At 43.1% G+C, this 23,483-nt stretch overlaps 1 long non-coding RNA gene across 2 annotated transcripts; it reads right to left on the reverse strand.

The window, feature by feature from the left end:
* Positions 1-669: 669 nt before the first annotated feature.
* LOC125934480 (uncharacterized) lies at positions 670-6,402 on the reverse strand. 2 transcript variants are annotated; one of them, XR_007461427.1, is made up of 2 exons: positions 5,723-6,402; positions 670-3,167 (listed from the first exon to the last, which is right to left on the reverse strand). It is a non-coding gene; the product is annotated as an uncharacterized LOC125934480 (long non-coding RNA). The 2 variants fall into 2 exon arrangements; XR_007461428.1 differs by having other exon boundaries at positions 670-4,557.
* Between the last annotated feature and the right edge of the window lie 17,081 nt (positions 6,403-23,483).

Consider the following 23,483-nt stretch of genomic DNA (forward strand, 5'->3'; position numbering starts at 1 on the left):
GTTGTGCAGGACATAAGGTCTCTGTCACAACTACTCAATTCTGCTTTTGAAGCAAAAGCATCGGCAGACAAAATGCAAATGAATAGGTGTGGCTGCGTTCCAATGAAACTCTATTCATGACAATAAGCATCAGTCAAATTTGGCCCCTCAGCTGGGGTTTGCTGATCCTTGGCCTCGTCCAAAGTAAGACTTCTCTGTTATTCCTTCTCAGAGTTTCTCCTAATTCCTAATTATATACCTACTGTCTCTCTCTCCCAGTAGTCTGGTAGCTCCAGAAGGGCAGGGAACACGGACCCTTACATACTTGCCATAAAATATACAATGCCTGGGAGCATGCTTGCTACAAGAAGCCCTCCAGAAAATTGGCTGGATAAAGGAAAGAAGGGAGAGATGAGGAAAGAAAGGGAGTATTTCTCTCTGAAGCCCAGGCACTGTTTGTAAAAAGGCAGCAGCCATGACCAGCCCATACTTTTTAATTCCTTCTCTTTGTCAGCAGAGTTCCAGGGTGAATCACTTATTCATTAATTGCTTTGTTCATTCCTTCCTTCCTTCAGCGATGCAGTGTTTATGAAAGTCTGGGCAGGCAGGCTGAGGGCTCTTCCCAGATCTTTACCCCGGGGAGGCCTTCTTTAAGGTCTTTTCTGCCCGAGACTGGTGGAAGATTCTAGCTTTGTGAAGTGTCATTGAGAGGTGCCAGCAATTAGCAAAGAAGGCCAGCAGAGGTTCCTCTCAGACTGTGGGGAGCCCTCTCCTTCCTGACTCATTACTGTGAAACTGCCCTCAACATAATTCTGCACGATTTCTCCACTGTGACAGATGAAAAGGGGATAATTGGGTACCCCCAAAGTTTAGCAGCACCATTCCTTTGAGAAGAGCTGCCACCCTGTGGATGTACACCCCACTCCTTCCTCTCCCCAGGCCCCTCTCACCTCTCTGCTTCTAGGCTGGCTGGAGCACCAGTGAGGAGGCTGAGTGCTGGGCAGTCATTAAAGACAGTCAACTAAAGAGCTCTTCACCAGGCAGGATTATGTCTAATAGACAGCAAGAGTATTCCTGCCGGCTCCGTTAAGTTTCATCAAAACTGTGCCTAATTAAAATCTTCAATTTAATTATGCTCTTCTGCATTACAAATTTTGATCAAATTGGTTTAATTTGGTGCAAGGAAAGAAATGTGTGCCTTTCACACGCACAGTAAACCCATCCTGAGCGAGGCTCTGTGTCCAGAAGGCCCTCGGGATCCTCTTGTATAATCTGCATTGCCCCCACCTTCGTCCCAGGTTTGCTAAATCTCCAGAGGCTCAGAGAACCGGCAGTTGTCGGTCTGCCCACATCTGCAAGAACTGTCCTGAAGCCACACTGAAGCTGAAGGCTGCCTTCCCCCACTTCCAGCTTCCCTTTCCTCCTCTGCTTTTGAAACACCCCCATCTCAGGGAAGATCGCACCCAATCTGTTAGTGAAATATGCCGTGGGACGGAAGCTCCAGCAATCTGTTTCCAGTCTGGAGAGAAATCTCAGCCTGTTAGTGGCCCTGCAGAGAACCTTCTAGAGTCCTTGGTTCACATAGCCCCAAAGCAAACAGCGCCCTGAAGGCCTAGCCCCGGTCATTCTCCCTCCCCTTCCACTTATGGTCAATAACACTGCCAAGACCCAGGATCCCAACACATCATTCTCCCTTCTGGCATCCCTCAGTCTGTCCAGTAAGGCCCCAAAACGTGATGTAACTCAGGCAATCCCTTCAGCTACGTACCCTTTCAGCAACCAGACCTTTCCTGATGGCCTCACCCTCATCAAAACTTCCCTGTCTGGGGTTCCACTCACTCCCATGCTTGCCCTGCTAATTGGCTAGCCAATCTCATGATCTGATCCCTGCCAAAGAGGGGTAAAAACACAAAAGCAAAAACAAACACTTGGCTCCTTGCTGAATGCCTTGCTTTTCAAGCTGAAGTGTGAACTCCCTCTTATGCCTGGGATAATTTGTCCTATGTGAAGCCACAGGCTAAATGCCACCTGTCATCCATCACAGTCAGTTTTACTCAAAAGTAATTTAAAATATTATTTGTGTATTGTGGAGTGGAATGGAAAATTCACAGGATGTTTTAAGATAGAACAGGAAAATTCAAAGGTAAGCCCCCGGGGCTTTAGCCCCAGACCTCTTGGGTCTCAGTCAGTTTTCTCCAATTTGGGCAAAGAAGTCCAAGGAGGCCTGGCGATGTGTTACTCACCCTGGTAAATGTGTGCCCCTTCCTTGGATGTCTGGCACCAAAAGACTTCTGCTTAAAGTGTGGCCATCTCTTCTGGGAAGGATGCCTCTATCCACTTCTGCCCTGTCCTCTCTCCTCAACTCCATTCCCAGACTGCCAGCTGCTTGATTGGACATTTTCACTTGTGTGGCCTACTATGGCCTTGAAATTAACTTGTCTGCAACTTAAACTTACTGTGTCTCACCATCACCATCATACCTGCTCTCCCGTCATCCTCCAGCCTCTCCGAATGGTGCTCCGGTTGCCCCAGGCACCGGGGTTAAAAACACAGGAGACCTCCTCACCATCACCCATGAATTAAACAAACAAACAAATAAATAAGAGTTGCCTTCAGTGTTGTTATTTTAAAACTCTCACATGAGTCTTGTTTTTTACTGGGTAATTGACTAGATGCTAGCATTTTTTGTTTTTTGTTTTTTTGTTTTAAACAAATATGCCTTTGGTTCCTGATTCTGTTTGAGCATGTACTCTATAACGGTTTAAAACTAGATGTTTCAACCCAATTTAATAGTCTTTTATCCCTTCTGCAAGACCATTGCTAAGTGCTGTCAGCACATGGTTTGGACTTAGCAAATGTTAGGCATGTGTAGAATCAATAATAAATAAAAATATAGCAGAACACGGTAAAAGATGTCAGGGATGATGTACAATTAATGGCCAAGTAAAGACAGGGCTGCAAGCGGTCAGGAGAAAGCAATCTGTGTGTGCAGAGACAAACAGGCCGGGGAGACTTGGGGAAGTGCCCAGGAGACTTTGAGGACGGCTTCTAGACAGGTGAACCAGCTTCCCCAGGGCTCATGAGTTGTGTTTCTTTGGCTATATGCTGCAGGCTTGAGGGCAGAGTCCAATGGAAGAAGAGGAGTCAGGTGCTGGGGTGATGGTTGGTGTGTCATGAACCCAGGAGTCCTGAAATAAAAAGTACAAGAGGCACCACGGAGGAGGCACCCAAGTATTTATGGGGCGAGTTAACGGAAATTATAATAATATGATCATCATTAAGACATTTATCGAGAGCTTGCTCTGTGCTGGGCAGCATGCTAGGTGCTGTACAGGCGGTCCCTATTTGATCCCTGCCATCTTCCTGAAAGGGACCTTTTATTTTTCCCACTCGATGAATGGGGAGCCGGAGTTCAGAAAGGTTGAGTAGTTCAAGCATGCGTGCATAGTGAGGGTGTGGCTGAGTGAGGGTCTAAAGCCAGGCTGAGTGTTTCAGCCTCCTATCATTCTTCCTCCTCCTTTGATGTCTGGATTACTATTAAATTTCTCTCTCTCTCCCTCTCTCTCTTTTTTTTTTTTCCCTCTGAGAGTGTTCCAAACCCACACTCAGTAAACTCTGAAAATAGAAGCAGAGTTTCAGAGCTCTTGGAAGTCTCCTCTAGGCCTCACCCGGTGCCTTCTGTGTAGTAAATAATAAATCTGATTGGTTTATTGATAGAAACATTTGTCAATGGATCAATGTCGAGAAAATCAGGCCCTGTAGTAGAGAGGAGAAAACTTTCTGGAAAGGGCTGTTTAACGCTTCATCTGGTGAAGCCAGTGTAGTGTCAATGGGCCGTATGTAACCATCTCTCCTGGTACAGACGGCTAGTGTGGTGCTGCTTCCGCAGCCTGGAACTCTCTTTTCTTGCCTTCTTTCTTCTCCTGTTTTGTTCCCTCCTGTCCTATAGGTCTCAGCATAGATGCCTCTTTCTCCAGGAAGCCTTCCCCATTTGCCCTTAAATTTGGGTTAGAGGTTCCTTCCCACAGAGGCCCACACTCCTGTCATCACAGCACTTTTCCAGTGTATTGTAATTGTTCACCCTTCAGCCTTCCCCAAGGAAATCATAAGCTTGTTGAGAACAAGGTTGTCCTCAGCACCCAGCAATATATATGTACATATATTTGTTTTATCTGTGTGTGTGTTATATTTATCTTATATATACATGTTGAATACAATATACATTTGTTGAATATATCATTGTTGAACAGGTGCGATATGAGCTCTCCTACCTCACCCCACAACAATGTCAACACTCCCCAAGTTTTCAATGAACAGTGAGGAGCAGTGAATACAAATCCCCCTCCCTCTCCCTTTCACCTAAGCCAGGACTGGTATTTTCTCAAGATGTAGTAAAGGAGAAAGTGTAGTAAAAGAGAAGTTGGAAGGAGTGAGTAAGGTTACTTACCTCATTTATGGGTTAGCCCTAGCTAGCCAGGCTTTGTGACTTTGGGAAGTTCTGTATTGTCTCAAAATTTATGTGAGGAAGTAATGAGCCACTCTTCCTCCCTCCTGGGATTACTGTAAACATTCATTAAGCTGAAAAACAGTTAGGGCAGTACCTGGCACATAGTATCTGCTCAGTAAGTGTTGGATGCTGTTATTATTATTTTATTAGCATCATCTGGTATTGGACTGTGATATTTTCCTCTGTTCACATAGAGTAGTTTTGCCAGAACACTTTAATAACGTTGGTATATTATTATGCACTTAATATATACAATATTGCAAGTAATATATACAATTAATTTAATGTAAGCAGATGTGGAGGTCTTGGAAGCAAAGTCAGACTGATGGGCAAACCTCAGCCTGGTCTGACCGACCAGGAGTGTGGCATGAAGCAGCCAGGCTTTGCTAAGACCAAAGGATCCCTCGAAAGCCTCAGATCTCTGGCTCAGCAACAGTCTCACTGCTTAGCATCTTTCTAATTCAGTCCACACGGTCGAAAATTAAAGCAAGTTGACAAAACCCATAAAACGTAAATACTGATGAAATGTTCTCAAATTTTACTCAGCCATAAAGCTGTTTATGATAGAGGATAGTGAGTTTGACTCTAGTTTGTTAAGCTGTGAGCTGCAGCATGAACAATGCAGGCTGTACATTCAAGATGAAAGTTTGGCGTCGTGATCAAAAAAACTGACAACAAAGCAAATCTGACATATTTAATGATAAGTCTTCTTATTGTGCTGCATAGTAACTAGACAAAATGAGAAGTTCACATAATGGCTGTAATTCTTTGTTTATATTATCTTCATATTGTCAAAGCAAACTTTTATGGATTTTCTCTATTTTGTTAGTTTTCTGCATTTAGAAAAAAGCCGCTGTGTTGACTAATTTCTCTGGTACAACTTAAGAAATGGACTCCTCATTGCACAAAGGCATAGTTAGACACAAGCATGCATAGAAGTTGGAAGACAGAGACCCGGGACTGGAGTTCCTGTGGGCTGAGCTCCTGTATCTAGTGGTGTTCCTTCTCTGTCCCAGGGCTTTAGCTCCTGGGACTACCTGTTTCTCGGCCTGTGACATCCGAGCCTCCCCTGCACTGCTCTTTCTCCCCTGAGGTAAGAGGTTCTGGGTGAGAAGATCCATCCACTCCCTTTCCACGGAAGGATCTTTAACTTCATTTGGTGATACTGGCTGCTGTAACAAGTAGATCCACAGCTGTATAAGGGCTCAAACATAATAGAAACTTATTTCTACCCACCTAACAACCCAAGGCATGTGTCCCTGGTTGGCGTGACACTTTCCTCTGTCCAGTGATTTGAAGACACAGGGCTCCTTCTATCTTGTGTCTCCACTGTTCCCTAGAGCCTTATCTTCATTGTCCACATTCAGCTGGTAAAAGGAGAGAATGCAGATGAGATCTCTCTACTTCTTAAAAACCTTGACCTTGAAGGTTGTACCCATCAGAAGTTGGCCACACAGGCACACACCCAACTTCAAAGGGCGCCCGGAATGAGGACAAGCTCTGTGCTCAGATAGAAGAAACAGGTTTTGATGTACAGCTTGAAACTTCTGCCCTTTCTGAAATCAGAGTGGAAATGAGGAAGTAGAGGCAGCAAACCAGACCTAGAACAGGGGATGGGGGAGGAGCAAAACTGGATGAGGGAAAACAAAACAAAATAAAACAAGGAGCTATAAATTTCATTACTCAGACAATTGGGAAAATATGAATTTAATCTGCATGATGGTATTCTATTAATGTTAAATTTCCAAAATGTGATAATTATGTTGTGGTTATAGAGGAGAATGACCTTATTCTTAGATGACAGTTGCTGAAATACTCAGCAGCGAAGTGTCACAATGGCTTCAACTTACTCTCAAATCCTCCCCCAAGTACACATATACTCACACATACACATATAGACAGAGAGAGAAAGCAAATGTGCGAAATGTTAACAGTCAGTGAATCTGAGTGAAGTCTGCACAAGGAACAAAGGTATGACATAGGATGATGTGTGCTAAAAACAGGAAGGAGGCTTGGGTTGCAACAGCATAAAGTTCCCAACAGTGAGGCCAAGAGATGAGCCCAGAGAATGGTCAAGATCATGACAGGGCTTGTATGGCATGAGGCTTAACTTTATCCTGCAGCCAATGGGGAATCATTTAAGGGCAAGCCCAGATAAGATCTGGTGTATCTTTCAGGTAGAATGTATTCAGGAGACATTTAAGGGGAACAATTCTAGAAAGGGACACAATTTTATTCACTCAATGACTATTTGCACTTTCACGTACCACTTACAGGACATGCAGTGCTGGGGTAGCCACTGGGATAAGTGGAAGAGTAAATTCAGACTTTGTTCCTGCCCACACGGATATTAGGGTCTAGTAGGAGATATATATCAAGCAATAATTACAAAACCAGTCACAAAAGTATAAGACAAGTGCAAGAGTTAGGAAGGAGACATTCATGGTGCCCCGAAATCCCATGGTGGCTGCATTTGGTTCAGTCAGGGAAAGTAGCATCCCAGAGAAAGTGGTGTTTGGGTTCAGAGTCACAGGATGAATAAGTGTTATTTAGGGATGGCCATATCAGACAAAGGCAAAGGTTGGATTAAGCCTCTTTGGTTGGAAGAAGCATGGCATGCAGCATGGCTCAGAGGCCGCGAGTGAAGAGAGGTATCCATGATGAGATCAGAGAGACCATAGGAACAAGCCCTTGTACAACCTTGTAAGTAATGTTGATAAACTCTGGCCTTGATGCCATGAGCAGTGGGATGCCACGGAGAGCTTGTAAGTATGTGGGCACTGGGGGAGCAAGGAGTGACATAATCCCTCCAGCTGCACAGAGGAGAATGGGCTACACTCTAGGCTTCAGGAGACCAACTGGGACACTCATCATCCCAAGGGAGTGATAAGAGATGAATAAAGGGGATGGAGTCAAGAAACTCTTAGATTGCTGGGAATGCAAGCTTGTGCAGCCACTCTGGAAAGCAGTATGGAGGTTCCTCAAAAAACTAAAAATAGAACTACCCTATGACCCAGCAATTGCACTACTAGGTATTTATCCAAGGGATACAAGGGTGCTGTTTTGAAGGCACACATGCACCCCTATGCTCATAGCAGCACTATCAACAATAGCCAAAGTATGGAAAGAGCCCAAATGTCCGTCGATGGATGAATGGACAAAAAAGATGTGGTATTTATATACAATGGAGTATTACTTGGCAATCAAAAAGAATGAGATCTTGCCATTTGCAACTATGTGGATGGAACTGGAGGGTATGATGCTAAGTGAAATTAGTCAGAGAAAGACAAATATCATATGACTTCACTCATATGAGGACTTTAGGAGACAAAACAGATGAACATAAGGGAAGGGAAACAAAAATAATATAAAAATAGGGAGGGGAGCAAAGCATAAGAGACTCATAAATATGGAGAACAACAGAGGGTTGCTAGAGGGCGTGTGGGAAGGGGTGGACTAAATGGGTAAGGGGCACTAAGGAATCTACTCCTGAAATCATTGTTGCACTATATGCTAATTTGGATGTAAATTAAAAAAATAAAATTTAAAAAATTTGAATAAATTGAAAGAGGTTAATAATTCATCATACTTTGCATTTTTGTCACAAAATAATAAACCCATTTCTGTATAATTTATTAAACAAAAAATGGTTTTTCTCATTAAAAAGAGAAGAAACTCTTAGATTGCAAAGTGGGCAGAATCTGGTGTTTGCTGTTAGAGTTGAGGCACCCAGGTAGAAGTTGACAAGAATAGGCCAGGCAATCGTGTCATCAAAGGAAGCAGCTTGTGAGAGCCACAGTGAATTCAGATTAGGAACGGTTGAGTTGGGGGTGCCAGGCGGGGCTGTGTCATAAGGGATTCAATAAATGAGTCAAAAATTTAGGAAGGAGGATACACTTGAAGTTGTGACTTGTAGCACTCGACATTTAGATTTCAGTTGCTGCAATGTCAGTGCTTATAGGACACCATCGTTTAGGGGCAGGCAAAATGGAGCCAGTTTCAGAGACAGGGAAGCAAGATCAAAAACAAGCAAAAACAGCCAGGAGGTTGTGGTGTAATGAGAAGCCCAAGGGGCGGGAAGATTCAGAAATTGTCAAATGCCCAAAGGCTCACCTGAAGATAGGAGTTCAGTAATGTCCATGGACTGTGGTAGTTAAGAATATCATTGGGGACCTTGGTGACAACAGTTCCAGCAGAGCAATGGGACTAAAGTCAGAAACCAGTAATGAGAATATAGGAAGAGGAGACAGTGGGTACAAATCACTCTTGGGGAGACATTAGATGCCAGGGGGGCAGAAAGAGATTCAAAAGTGACCATGGAGGGTCTTAATTAGAGGCACTTCATTCCATTATTCGTCCTTCATACTTATCTTGAGTGTATTTTCTGTGTCAGTCACTAGACAGACACAAAGAAACCAAGGCAGTACCCTGCCTTCAAGAAGCATATATTGTGCAGTGATTTCTTTACTCTTTTTTTTTTTTTTAGTATAGTTGACACACAATGTAACCTTAATTTCAAATGTACTACATAGTGATTCACTGTGATCTCTGTACCTTCGGCTATGCTCACAGGTGTAGCTACCATCTGCCACCACGCAACGCTATTACAATACCATTAGTTATATTTCCTATGCTGTATCTTTTATTCCCAGGACTTATTCATTCCATAACTGGAAACCCGTACCTCCCACTCCCCTTCACCCATTTTTGCCCTTCAGTTTGTTCTCTGTATTTATAGGTCTGACTCTGCTTTTTATCTGTTTGTTTATTCATTTGTTTTGTTTTTCAGATTCCACATGTGAATGAAATCATATGGTATTTGTCTTTCTCAGTCTGACTTATTTCACCTCGCATGATAGGTCCATCCCTGTTGTCACAAGTGGCAAGATTTTATCTTTTTTTGGCTTAGTAATATTCCATTTTATACATACCTCCTCTTCTTTATCCATTCATCTATCAATGGACCCTTAGGTTGCTTCCATATCTTGGCTATTGTAATAATGCTGCAATAAATATAAGGGTGTATGTATCTTCTCAAATTGGTGTATTCATTTTCTTTCACTAAATATCCCAGTAGTGGAAGCATTGGATCATATTAAAGATAGAACTATTTTTAATTTTTTGAGGAACCTCCATACTGTTTTCAATAGTGGCTGCACCGATTCACATTCCCACCAACTGTGCATGAGAGTTCCTTTTTTTTCCACATCCTTGCCAACATCTGTTATCTCTTGTCTTTTTTATTTTAGCCATTCTGACAGGTGTAAGGTGATATCTCAGTGTGGTTTTCATTTGCATTTTCCTGATGATTACTGATGTTAAGCATCTTTTCATGTGTCAGGTGACTATTTGTATGTCTTCTTTGGGAAAATGTCTATTCAGGTCCACTGTACATTTTAAAATCAGATTGTTTTCTAAGCCTTCAGTTGTATAAGTTCTTTGTATGTTTTGAATATTAACCCCTTATCAGACATAGCATTTGCAAATATCTTCTCCCATTCAGTATGTTGCCTTTTTGTTGTGTTGATGGTTTCCTTTGCTCTGCAAAAGCTTTTTTTTTTTAATGTAGTCTTAACTTTGTCATAGATTAATTGGCCACATAAGTGTGGCTCTATTTATGGGCTCTCTATTCTGTTCCATTGATCTATCTGTCTATTTTTGTGCCAGAACCATACTGTTTTGATTACAATAGCTTTGTAGTATATCTTGAAATCTGGAATTGTAATACTTCCAGCTTTCTTCTTCTTGTTCTTCTTCTTTTTTTTTAATTTTAGATAGAGAGAAAGTATGTGTGAGCAGGGGAGAGGGGCAGAGAGGGAGAGAGAGAGAGAGAGAGAGAGAGAATCCCAAGTCAGGCTCCACGCTCAGCATGGACCCAGATGTGGGGCTCAATCCCACAACTCTGGGATCATGACCTGATCCAAAATTAACGGTCAGACTCTCAACTGACTGAGCCACCCAGGCACCCGGAATATTTTTGCAAAAAAAAAAAAAAAAAAAAAAAAGCATTCTGTTGCTAAGGGGAAAAGTTTATAAAGTAGTGATCTAGAGGATACAGCATCTAGACCAGATGTGGGCAAGCTCTTTTTGTAAAGGACAAGACAGCAAATATTTCTGATGTAGTGGAGCATGTGATCTGCTGTAATCACTTTGTGTAGCATGCATACAGTTGCAGACAGTAGGAATGGGTATGGCTCTATTGCAATAAAACTATAAAAATAGAGGGTGGATGGTAGTTTGTTGATTCCTCCTCTACATGTTGATGGGATGCAGCAGGACTTTTTCAGCCTATTATTCCTGGGAGAATATCTGTAAAAGCTAGGATATCATAAAAGAGTAGTTATGTTCTGGTGCTCTCAGTTTTGCTTACTACCAAGCATTCCCTCACCCGTAGCTGCCTGACTCTGATGCTTTACCAACTGGAGGGTCCATCACCTCTCATCCCCTCTTGGAGGTTGTTAAAATTAGTCTTTTCCTCAAGTTCACCTTACATATTTATCCTTTCTTAATCTACTGTCCATTTTATGTTCTTTTCAATTTAAAAGAAAGAAGTTAAAAAAAAACCATCCCTCAAACCAAGCAAAAACAATCCTTAGAAATGTTGCCTGAAGACTCACTGCCGTCATCAAAACACAGTATTCGTGGAAGGACTTTTCATTAATGGTACTTTGGGGCAACATCAGCCTTGAGAATTTTGACATGATGAGCCCCGTGTCACAACTAGAAATCAATAAACAGAAAACCAGGGCTCCATGAGCCAGGTTCTGCCCAGGAGGGAGGCTGCCAACCCCTTGGGGGAGGAATTGAAGGCTTTGGGAAATCCGAGGCCGCCGTCTCAGCTCAGAGCCCCGGTGGCTACTCTCTGGAGCTGGGTGATAAAATGACAAAACTCCAAGGAAAGGAGGCCTTCCATATGCAAAGCGGAAACACCTTGTTGCACTGTTTTAAAATAGAGAAAGGGAGTGGGCCAGGGAGAGGATAAGAGCCCAGGAATCAGCGTTTTGGAATCAGGCTGACTGACAGGCATGGAGAGCTGGCTTGGTTTCCTCAGCTATGCAGGCTGAGGGGTGGGGATCCTTGTCCCCAATATTGTCCTGGCCCATTAGCACCTGACCTGGTGCTAATGACTCATATTCCTCTGCTAGAATTGCTCTAGGAATGCCTTGACAGAATGCTTTGAAAAAATGATAAAATAAAAAAAAAAATCTGTTTAAAAACAAAAGCTGAGTCTTGGGGGTGCCAGAACCTGTACCACACACCTTCAAGGGAACTGGGTTTGGAAACTGCTTGAGAACCAACAGGAAGGGAACAAGTTTTGATAGAGGGAGATGATTTCAGGGCAAAATGGCAAAGGCTGCAGTCATGTATAGCTGGACCCACCAGGGGGCAGGTAATAAGAGTAGACGGGATAGAGGAGAAGGGCAGGAGATGAAGGAAAAGACTGGGGCACCAAGATGCTTTTTTTTTCCTGGGCCACAGGAAGCAGGAAAGAGGACCTGTGTGTGCAGCTCTTAGGCCCCCAGCATCCATTATTCCCTTGCCCAGTGACTCTCCCACTTTTTATAGAAGAATGGTCTCTGGCAATGTTAAAATTCCCACCCACACTCACAGAGCCTCTGATGCAGGATGGAACCCCAGAATCTTCCCTTTATAGCATGCAGCTGGCTGTTCTAAAAACCACTTCCTTCCGGGTCATGATAACTGCATTTGGAATCAGCTCTTACAATAAACCAGGCTTCCCTTGGTTCATTGAGCAGAAGTGCTTGGGTCTGGGGATGCTGAGTGTGAGTAGGCCATCATTAGACTCAAGAGGGAAAGTACTGCCTCTCTGTGAAAATATTGTGACTTCTAACATGTAATTTTTTTACCCAGTTATTTCTAATTTGATCCTCATGACCCAATGAGGTAAGCAAGGCATGAATTATAGGCCCCATTCTATAGATGAGGCACCGAGCCTCCCAGTGACATTTGCCCAAAGTCCCATGGCTAATAAATGACAGGGCAAAGACTGGAAACCAGACCTTCTGATCCCTTATCTGTTATCTTTTCTCTCCATGCCAGTGTTTCTCACACCCCCACCCAGAACCCTCATGATTGGTAGATTGGGGCCACAGAGTTAGCAGTTAGCTGATGTGGGTCACAGTTGGCCCCATGGCTTTTAAACTTATTAATATCACATTTTAGTGTAGCAGTAGCAGGTTGGAGTCACCTAGGCTTCTTATCCCAAATATAGAATCTCTGGCCCCAGTCTAAACTCTTCCAATCAGAGGGGCCGCCTGGGTGGCTCAGTTGCTTGAGCGTCTGGCTTTAGCTCAGGTCATGATCTCATAGTCTGTGAGTTTGAGCCCCATGTTGGGCTCTGTGCTTACAGCTCAGAGCCTGGAGCCTGCTTCAGATTCTATGTCTCCCTCTCTCTCTGACCCTCCCTCCTTCATGCTCTGTCTCTCTCTCTCTCTCTCTCTCTGTCAACAATAAACAAACATTAAAAAAAAAAAATTAAACTTTCCCAATTAGAACCTCTGAGTGAGGTTCTGACCTGGGAATCTGCAATTTTATAAAAGCTCCCCAGGTGATTTGATGCTGAAATGTTTGTGAACCAGTGCCATAAATGAAGCAAAAGAAGTTCAAACTTCAACTCTCACTTGTTCTTAGAGTCATTGAGCAGGAAGTGGATTCTGGGCATTTAGATTCTGCCCCAACTTATTTATTTATTTATTTATTTATGTATTTTTTTTTAACGTTTTATTTATTTTTGAGACAGAGAGAGATAGAGCATGAACGGGGAAGGGTCAGAAAGAGAGGGAGACACAGAATCTGAAACAGGCTCCAGGCTCTGAGCTGCCAGCACAGAGCCTGACGCAGGGTTTGAACTCACGGAGTGTGAGATCATGACCTGAGCCAAAGTTGGACGCTCAAGCAACCGAGCCACCCAGGTGCCCCAGATTCTGCCCCAACTTCTGTTCCCATCTGCAGTTCTGCATTTTCCCACAGTATTGTTCATTTAGCAGCATCTCTTAAGGGAAGAGAGAGGCAGTACAATCTGAGTTCGTTTTTCAACTGGGAAGAGCCTCTGATGGTTTTTGTATAAGATCCAAATTCTTTCTCTCCCCCACCCCACCCCAGATCACGGGCAGTCAGTCAGAAATCCTAGAGGGTAAGGGTATGGTTTTGAAGGCTGATTAAAACAAACAAACAAACAAACAAACAAACAAATCTTGACTTTCACAAACTGCAATAGCGCTTCAAGCACCCACCTGGCGTGATTGCTCATTCTGTGAGGGTTCTGCATGGAGAAGATCAACCCGCTCTCAAAATAGAATCTAGAGATACAAAGGAATCTGCAATAGCCTCACGTATTTGTACACAATGCAGTGTAGCTTCTGGTATTTTTATTACCAATCAGAAGAGGCTTGTCACCAACAGCCATCTGCTTCACTGCTGGGCTGCAGTGGCCGTGGCTTTAGAGAAAGGAACGCTGAAATCAAAGTCCTGGCTCAGGGAACAGGCACAGACCAGGGAGCTGACCATGCCCCACGAGTGACATCCTTCAATGTCCTGAAGGACCCAACCATATCCTACGTCAGGAAAACTCGCCTACTCGCTTGGAGCCTTAAAGAGAACAAGTGGCTATGACATCAGGTAGAAGCTATTTGTTCTCATGGAAATGTTCAATATTTCAAAGTGGTCTCCGTAGTCCCATTAAAATTACAGACTTTTTTCTCCTCCTGCTGCTTTTCCACACTCTAATACAGGCTGCTGAAGGAAAAAAAATGTGAGGGAGCTAGCATGGGATTTTTCTCCAGAGAGTCAAAGAAATTCTGACTCTGATTATCCAAGGAATCATCTTATTTTTTTTTCCTATTCTTTTTTTTTTCCAAAATCAGTGTACAAAATCCTTTCGTGCAGATAGAGTCTTTTGCATCTGAAATGATTGTTTGCCAATCAACTGAATAGAATGTTTCAAACTCTTTATTTCTCATCTAATCCTGACACCAGAGGTTTAGGGAGCAGAGACAAAAGGCTTGCCAAACCAAGGGCTCACCTTGTACACTCTGTACTGATGAAGATCTACAGCCTAAAATAAAGGCTGTAAGAAAACAAGATTTTTGAAAAAATTGTAATTCAACCAGCACCAAGGAGAAAGGTGTTTGGAGTTGGAGGTCACCAAAGAAAATAGATGAGGAAAAAAGTATTTTGAGACCTGGAAACAATGATGAGTTAACCATTCCCCCACCCTCCAAAAAAGGGGGTGGAGTTTTTGTAATGAAGAAAAAGAAGAGGGGCACACCTGGGTGGCTCAGTGGTTGATTTATGACTTCAGCTCAGGTCATGATCTCAAGGTTCGTGAGTTCGAGCCCCACGTTGGGCTCTCTGCTGTCAGCGCAGACCCTGCTTCGGATCCTCGGTCCCCCTCTCTCTGCCCTTCCCCGGCTTGCACTCTGTCTCTCAAAAATAAATACACATTTAACTCCCCCCCCCCAAAAAAAAAGAAAGAAAGAAAAAGAAGAAATGGCTGGTTGTCGACAAGAATGCAGTCAAGCTTTTACAAATGCACAGTCTGCCATGGAGAACAGCGATGATCTCAGGGGTCCTTAATCCATCGTGTAAATGTTACTTGGCATCTATGCCGGGTAAATCAAGGACCAAATAGGTGAGGGAATGTAAAAGCTATTTCTCTAGAAAACTATCCCAGATTTATGGGAGGAGGTCAAAGAACAAGCAGAGGGTAGGCTCACTTTGGGAATGGCTAGCACTGCATTTGAAAACACCCCATTGACAGAATTTGTTCTCAGGCCAAACTTGATGGCTGAGCCAACACCAGCAGTTGTGGCTGCTGTTTTCTATGCTTCCCCAGCCATCACAGCTAGAGGCAATCAGGAGTGCTTCACATTTGTGTGGCCATATCCCTGAAACCTTCATACAGCCAGAGAAGTTTTCGATTTCTCTGTTTTCCTTCAAAAACAAAAAATTTCTGAGTCTATTCTGAGCCAACATCCAGATTTAATCATTTACTATTGCTAGTATTGTTAATTTCTTTGTGGTAAGCACCAAGAAGCAAAAGATTAGAAGTGCGAAATATCAATTGTGCAATCTTAACTGTTTTCAAAGGAAGATAAAATAAATGTCAGGTCCAACAAGGTCATGTGCCCTTCAGCAAATAATTGTCTCCATGAGCCTCTTTTGATGCATTGAAACTGAAGTAAATTGTTAATGCCTTTCACTTACAGAGGGGAGCTCATGCCTCTGCAACTTTATATAGTTTAGAGTCTAAAGTAAGCCCCCCAGGCATTAGTCACTCTTTCTGGGCAATCATCTAAAAATAGGGATGGCCTTTCCAGCTACCCTTTGTAGACCATTGAAAATGGGATGATAAAGGTGCCTTCTAACTGGACTCTCTGTTGCTTTTTCTTTTCTCCTCCAAACTCTCATGGTTTGGGGAAAGTAAGAACCTTGTATTAAAGGTTAAGAAAATTGGGCTATGTTTCCTGGCTTGTCACTTAGTCAAGACTCTTTGGTTCTGTGTATACAGAAACCCACTCAGACCAAAATAAAATAGAGGGAGTCTATGATAAAGGTAATAAAAACGAGACCCTGGAAAAGAATGTGTAAGAGAGACACACATGGGCTTAGTGGAACCAGCAGGTGGAAAGCCATTGTTGGAAACCAAAGTTACTGTCAGGGGAATGCCACATTCTCTTGTGTCTGTGCCCACCCACCATGGATTTATCCTCCTCCTCCAATCAGAGTTTTCACATGCCATGGTCAAAGATGGCTGCTCTATAGCTCCCAAGTTCAAGTAACCAGTAGAGACTGAGTATTGCCTTTTAGCAGCAATTCTAAATTCCCTGGAGAAGAAATATGACAGGCTAAGGTGAGAACTGGTATCCCCACTTCTGTTTCCAATAACTAGGACAAAGAAGCAGAGTCAAATAGTGCAAATATGGCTGCCAGGACCCACCACTGTAATATGTAGGAGTGGTCAAGAATGAGGGGCCATGGGCTAGTTAGTATGCCCCAGTGCACCTACTACAAACTATCATTAACTTCTTTCCTTCAACAGTTTATGCTGAGATCTCCCAGTGGCCTATATATTCTGAGAAACCCTGATTTCTAGTCAAGAAGCTGACAGTAGAGTGAGGGACCAACACAGACAAGTAAATACAAGATTCAGGTAGTGTTGTAACTGCAGTGACTGAAATCGTAGAGCAGCGTGTTTCAACCTCGGCACTCAACCTCGGCATTTTAGGCTGGCTAATTCTTGGTTGTGGGGGTGGGAGGGTTTCTTATGCGTTATAGGATACTCAGAGTATTCTTACCCTCTACTCACTATATGCCAATAGCACCATACCCCACACCAGCTGTAACAACCAAAAATGTCTCCATACGCTGCCAATGTCCCCTGGGGAAAGGGTACTTTTTGCCCACTGTTGGGAATCACTGCATAGAGTAATATGAAATTGTAGAAGGGGACACCAAAATCAGGCCTGGAGATCCAGAAAAGCTACCTGGGAAGATATACTAGAATGAGGTGTTGACGTTTTGAGAGACAGGTAAGAATTAGCTAGAAGATTTAGGGCTTCAGGGTTAGGGAAAGGCAGAGAAAACTCATGTGTGTTACTTAGGACACTAATAGTTCAGAGTCCTGCTAGATACATGGTGAATAGAGAGTTCTATGGCCCATGATTTAGAGCCTTTTCTGTGTCATTCTAATACATTTTATTTTACACAGTACATTCTAGTAGAGTTAAGGTTCTGAGAAGGCCTCAGGCAAGGCAATCTTTTAGACTTTGTGGTGCTTTTTCATAAGAGTGTGGGTTTGGAAAGACAGTCTCTGGATCTGAATCTTGGTTCTACCACTTACCAGCTGTATGTCATTGAAAAGTTTACTTAACTTGTCAAAATTTGAATTGCTTACAGGAAAAATGAGTTGATCATAACAGGACCTATATCATGAGGTTGCCAAAAGGATTCAATGAGATACCATGTCTAAGTCACCTTGCACAGTTCCTGTTTTATAAGAAGTGCTCAGCATGTGCTATATGTTTTAAACACAGTGTTTCCTCCAAAAGATTTTGACCACAGAATCCAGTTTTCATTCTGAGAAACTGTAGAAAGCTCTACAGAGCACTGTGAGCCACTTACTTACGAAAGTCCAACGTTATCTATCTTTAATGCACAGAACCTACCTAACTTCCTGGAAGGTTGTGAAGGTGAGGCAGGATAGCACAGGAATAGAAAAGGCTAGGGAAAGACTCTTGCATAGTTTTTGCTACTGATTGCTCACTGATTGCTCTATTGTTTTCAATGATGCCCTTGGCATAAATTGCCCAGCAGACTAACCCAATCCGATTTGGGCTTCTTTGAAGGAACAACTCCTAAAGTCAGTGTTGGATTGGTGTTCTCACTCTGGGAGGGCTCCTCCCAGCTATCTCCCCTCCTAACTCTCCCACAAGTTAGTCAGTCTTTTCACCACTACTCCACTGCTTCTGAGAGGACCTGAGGCTTGAACACCACACTGCCTTGCAAACAAAGTTGATTCCTTTGGGAAAAGATTATTAGGTGCTGTTTTATGGGCTGTTTCTACCCTAGGCAGAATTTTGGAACTAGCACTCTGGAGCTGGGAGTGGAGACAATGTCATGCTTCCTTTGGAATAAAGATCCCACTTTATGATCTGAACACTCAGTGGAGGAGGTGCAGTCACCTGAGGTCTTCTCCGCTTGCTTCTCTCGACATGACACCCCAATTTATGATCCAGAGCAAGGGTGACCAAGGTCCCAGGATTCTCAGCACACCAATGTCCAAACTGCAGCCTTATTCCATGGATAGGGGATGAGTAGAAGGAGGACTCCCCCTCTAGACCACACTCAGCTGGGACTTAGCAGATCACCGGGGACAGGATGAGAAATGTAGATTTCCTGCTCCTCAGGGGAAGAAAGCCCTCCATGTGGAAGCTGGGAGTAGGAGTCCTGTGTTCTTGGCTACAAACCTCAGGAGTGAAGGCCCTCTGAATTTGGAATGGGGATAGAGGGAGTAGTTTTGTTACAAATACCACAGATTCTCACTTTTCATACAAAATTTTCATAGAGTTTTTTAACAGATGTTTCTTCCTTTGCTGTATACTCTTAGGACCCCTTCCAGAGGCTTTACACAGCCATTTCTAATAATTTTCACCAGTTCCACTGGGGAGCGTGTTCACAAAACTCCTCACACTATCATTCCAGAAATCGACCTCATTGCCTTTTAGATATTTGTATTTGAGGGGTTTATATGAGAGACACATGGTACATCTGATCATTAGAGAAAGCTTAGGCTGGTTTTCAAAAAAGGACTGATTGTATTCTGTTTTAAATCTAATGTTTCTCAGTAAGAACTAGGAGTCTGAATTTTTTTTTTTTTTTTGCATGGTTAGTGAGATATTTGGTCTACTCAGTTTATTCATTCATTTAGCAAATTCTTGTCTAATGTCCAGCAATCCCCACCACTGCTCTAAGTGCTTATGATACTGAGTTTAAAAAAAAAAAAAAAGGAAATTCTTTTCCTCACTAGTGCTTGAAATCTAGTGGGTGCAGACAGGCAATCAATAAGTAGAGAGACACATAAACAAGGTAAGAGATTATGGTAAGTTCTATGAAGACAGTAGGATCACCTGATAAATGCAAGGCTCTCTAAGGTGGTGAATAGGACCTAAGACTGGAAAGATGAGAAGGAGCCAGTCATGCATGCAAAGCCAATAAGAAGTAGTCCAGGTAGAGGAACCAACGAATGCAAAGGACCTGAGTCAGGCACACGTGTGGCATGTTCAAGGAACAGAAACAAGACCAATGTGGCTGGAAGAATACAGGGGAGAATGGAATGAGAAATGAGAAGAGTCCAGGGGAGAAGACAGCAGCCAGATCAGGTAGACATGTAGGCCATGGTACTGAGTTTGAGTTTTGTTCTTGGTGAAGTGGGAGACCAAGAGGTTTTAGGCAGAGGAATGGGTACAGTGATGTGAGGGATGGTGTGGGAAGCAGGCTCCACATGTTTAAAATAAAAATTTCCAACAGCGACCTGTACCTTCAGCCAATATTTCACACAAGTTTTTACTGGTTCGTGACTCTCTTTCCTAAACATCCTTCTCTCTAACAGAAGCTGATCTAACTATTTCACCATTCCGCCATTAGGACAGGTGGCACATTTGTCTTCTCCCTGCTAAACCTCCCACATTACTTCTGCCATAGGCTCCTCTCTACTCTCAGGAAAAGAATGGCAGGTATGCCTCCATTTGTGTAGAAGCCTTCTTGAATTTGTCCTGTGTAATTCAGTTTTCTTTCCCCACTACATTTTGCACCATAGGTATTCCTGCCTGTGAAGCAATTTCAAAATCTATGATTACACAATGCCTCCCTTCCCCTCTTCTGATAAAGAGATACTTTATCTTAATTTCCCAATGATCACTGGAGGCTAGAAGTTCCCCAACACTCTGGTTGAGTTTCCCTGACTCTGCCAAGACCCTAAGTTAAGTAGTAAATTCTGTGAAAACAAACACTTTAAGTGCTCTCGATAGAGCATTGGATTTAAACCACACTGCATTCCTTCTGCAAGGAAACACATCTTCTTTATAGCTTCGGATTTTACTTTATGTGGTTTTCTTAAAGAAAGGCATGCCCTGGGCAGCATATTCTTGCTACTCAATCCCATGATGATGGTTCACAGCAATGGAGGCTACAGCGTGTGGTTGAGAGTATAGGCTTGGATTCTTGGGTCTAAGCCCTGGCTTAACGACTTCTCAGTAGGTCTTCTGACAAGTGGCTTCTTTAAAATGCCCATGCTTCATCTGTAAAATGGGGATAAAATAGCACTGGCCTCACAGGGTTATTGAGAGCATTAAGTGATATGATGTCTGGTCCATAGTAAGCATTCAATAAATGCTGGAATTATCCTCATGAAAGAAAAAGTGACTAGATCAATTTATTGACATAAAAAAACACTGGATGGGGGGAGAGAGAAAAAGAAAGAGAGAGAGAGAGAGAGAGAAAGCATAATCACCACACTCCACCTTGATTGATCTCATGGCTCTTTCGGGAACTAGGGCAGAGTTTGAAGGCAGATGCTGAGGCTGATGAGAACTAAGGATTAGAGAGGCTTCCAGAAGCTTTGAAGTGCAATCTCACCTCAATCCCCTGCAACCATCTAAGCTGAAAAATGTAGCTCATCCACTCTATCTAGAAACCGTCACCCTGGTTGGACTTAACCACCCAGAGGGGTGGGGTGCATGGGTGGGTTAGCTGTCCAGATATAGGCTGATATTTATTTATTCCTTCCAAAGAAAATCCTTGATTCTCAAGTTTGATAGTGAAATTTGGAAATTATAATAAAGAAACAGCACAAGGAGGTAGAAAAAGCAGTAGATTCGTGATCAGGAGGCCTGAATCTTAGTCCTGCCTCAGATATTAGCAGGCTGGAAGATTCTGGAAAACTTATCTCTCCCTGTTTGTTGTTTTTCTCATCTAAATAATGAGTAGGTGAGATAGATGATCTTGAAAGACCCTATGGTAAAAACATAGGTGTCCTTATTTTCCCCAGTTTCCTGGCAGGGGGAGTGGAGGAGGGGATCGGGCCCCCTACAACAGGAAGTGACCAGGAAAAAGCTATGCAAAGTGTTGGAATTAGCACCTCACCACTTGTGTTCACTGCAGAAATAAGCTGACTAAAATCGTAACATAATCTAGAATGGCTGAAATGAAAAAGGAACCAATACCAAGTGCTGGGAAGGATATGGAAAGATTGACAGTCTTGTATACTGTCGGTGGGAGTGTAATTCATACAACCAGTCTGGAAAACTGGCACATCAGCTAAAGCTAAACCACACACTTTCTTTACGACCCAAGAGTTCCATACCTCGGATTATCCCCAACAAAAATGCCCAGTTTTATGCACCAAAAGACACGTACAGGAATGCTCACTGTAGCACTAGAAACTGGAAACCGCCCGAATGCCTGCCTGGAGTGGAGCGGGTACAGCAATCCTGGCGTATTCATAGTCATAGAATGCAATGAACTAGAGTGACATGTGACACCATGGATGACTCTCATAAGCACGTTGAGCAAAAGAAGTCACACACAAAATACCTTGTGATTGATTCCATTTATACAAAATTTAAAGACAGTGTAAACAAATCTGCTCAAAGTCAGGAAAGTCGTTACCCTCTGGGGGGAATTAGTGTGACTGGAAGGGGTTGTGTGAAGTCTTCTTCAATGTTAGTAATGTTCTATTGTTATGGGTGCTGGTCACACAGGGGATTTGGCCTTGTGAACATTAATTGAACTGCCTATTTTTGATTTGGATATATGTTATACCTCAGGAAGTTTGCCAAAAAAATAAAAAAATAAAAAGATCACAAATTCAAACCATTCCTAAGTTTATTTCCCCTCTAAGGAAAGAAAAGAGTCATATTCTTGCTGCAGGTATATATCTCTGTGCTCAGTCTTGAAGTATAAAAAGAAAAACAAAACCTCTTGAAGTTTTCCCTCTTGAACTTGAACTTCATTTGTATTCTGGGTCTCTCTTCTCACCTTGCCCCCCAGTGCATGTCTCATTCTGCTAGCGGTGGAAGCAAGATCAGTCAAGCCTGCATCTCCCTCCTCACTTGGTCTCCCCTGGCTAGTGTCTGAGCTTCAGGGGACTTGCACAAGCCAGAGTGGAGCTGGGGAGGGCTGATCCTGACCCAGGTGATATCCATGGAGAGGGCCCTGTTCTCCTCAGTCTCTGGTTACTTGCCTACACAGATGACTGCTCTGTCCTCTTGCTCCCATCATAAGGCCTCTAGACATCACCCTGTGAACTCGAAACCAAGACTTACTGTTGCATTCTTTGGAAGCAATGGGAGCTGGCACACAGCTGTCCAGGTGTGAGGAAAAGCCTGGGGAGAAAAGATGGTGGTTACAAAAACACTGAGAGAAACCGTAAGTCAATATTTTGAAGGTCCAGTCTCCTCACATTTTCATCTGATAAATATGGTGTTGGTAGCCTATGTAATCTATTTCATGCAGAGGTTTCCCAAAGGAGGACAAATAAATGGTGGGATGGGGTGGAAGGAGAAGGTAAGATAAAGGGTCAGTGTGTTCGCTCCTTAGGACTGCCATAACGAATCACCATAAAGTGGGTGGCCTGACACGAATTTTATGGTCTCACAACTCTGGAGGTTAGAAGTCTGAAATCAAGGTGTTGGTAATACTGGCTCCTTCTAGAGGGCTCTGAAGGACAATTGGTTCCATGCCTCTCTCCTAGCTTTTGGTGATTGCTGGCAATCCTTGGCATTCCTTGGCTTGTAGATGCATAGATGCATCATTATAATCTGTATCTCCATTGTCACATGGCATTCCTCCCTGTGTGTGTGTGTGTGTGTGTGTGTGTGTGTGTCTGTGTGTGTGTTTTCCATCATCACATGGAATTCTTCCCTCTCTCTGTGTGTGTGTATGTGTGTGTGTATGTGTGTATGTGTGTGTATGTGTGTATGTGTGTGTCTCTATGTTTCTCTGTCTCTGTGTCTCAAATTTCTTCTTCTTATAAGAACACCAGTCATAGATTAGGGTTTACCCTCATTCAGTATGACATCATCTTGACTGAAATACATCTGTCTATTAATTCGCTAAGGCTGCTGTAACAAAGCATCCCAAACTGGGTGACTTAAACAACAAAATATACTGTCTTACAGTTCTATAACTAGAAGTCCAGAATCAAGCAGTAGACAAGGTTGGTTCCTTATAATGGCCATGAGGGTAAGATCTGTGGATCTATCTGTTCTAGGTCTCTTTTCCTGGCTTATAAATGGCTGTCTTCTCCTGTGTCTTCACATCCTCTTCCTTCATGCATGTCTGCCTCTGTGTCCAAATTTCCCCTTTTTGTATAGATACCAGTCATATCAGAGTAGGGCCTACCCCCCGACCTCATTTTAACTTAATTATCTCTGTAAAAACCCTGTCTTCATTCTGAGGTACTGGGGATTTGCCACTC

Source organism: Panthera uncia, assembly GCF_023721935.1.
Source record: "Panthera uncia isolate 11264 chromosome A1 unlocalized genomic scaffold, Puncia_PCG_1.0 HiC_scaffold_17, whole genome shotgun sequence".
Lineage (NCBI taxonomy): Eukaryota > Metazoa > Chordata > Mammalia > Carnivora > Felidae > Panthera > Panthera uncia.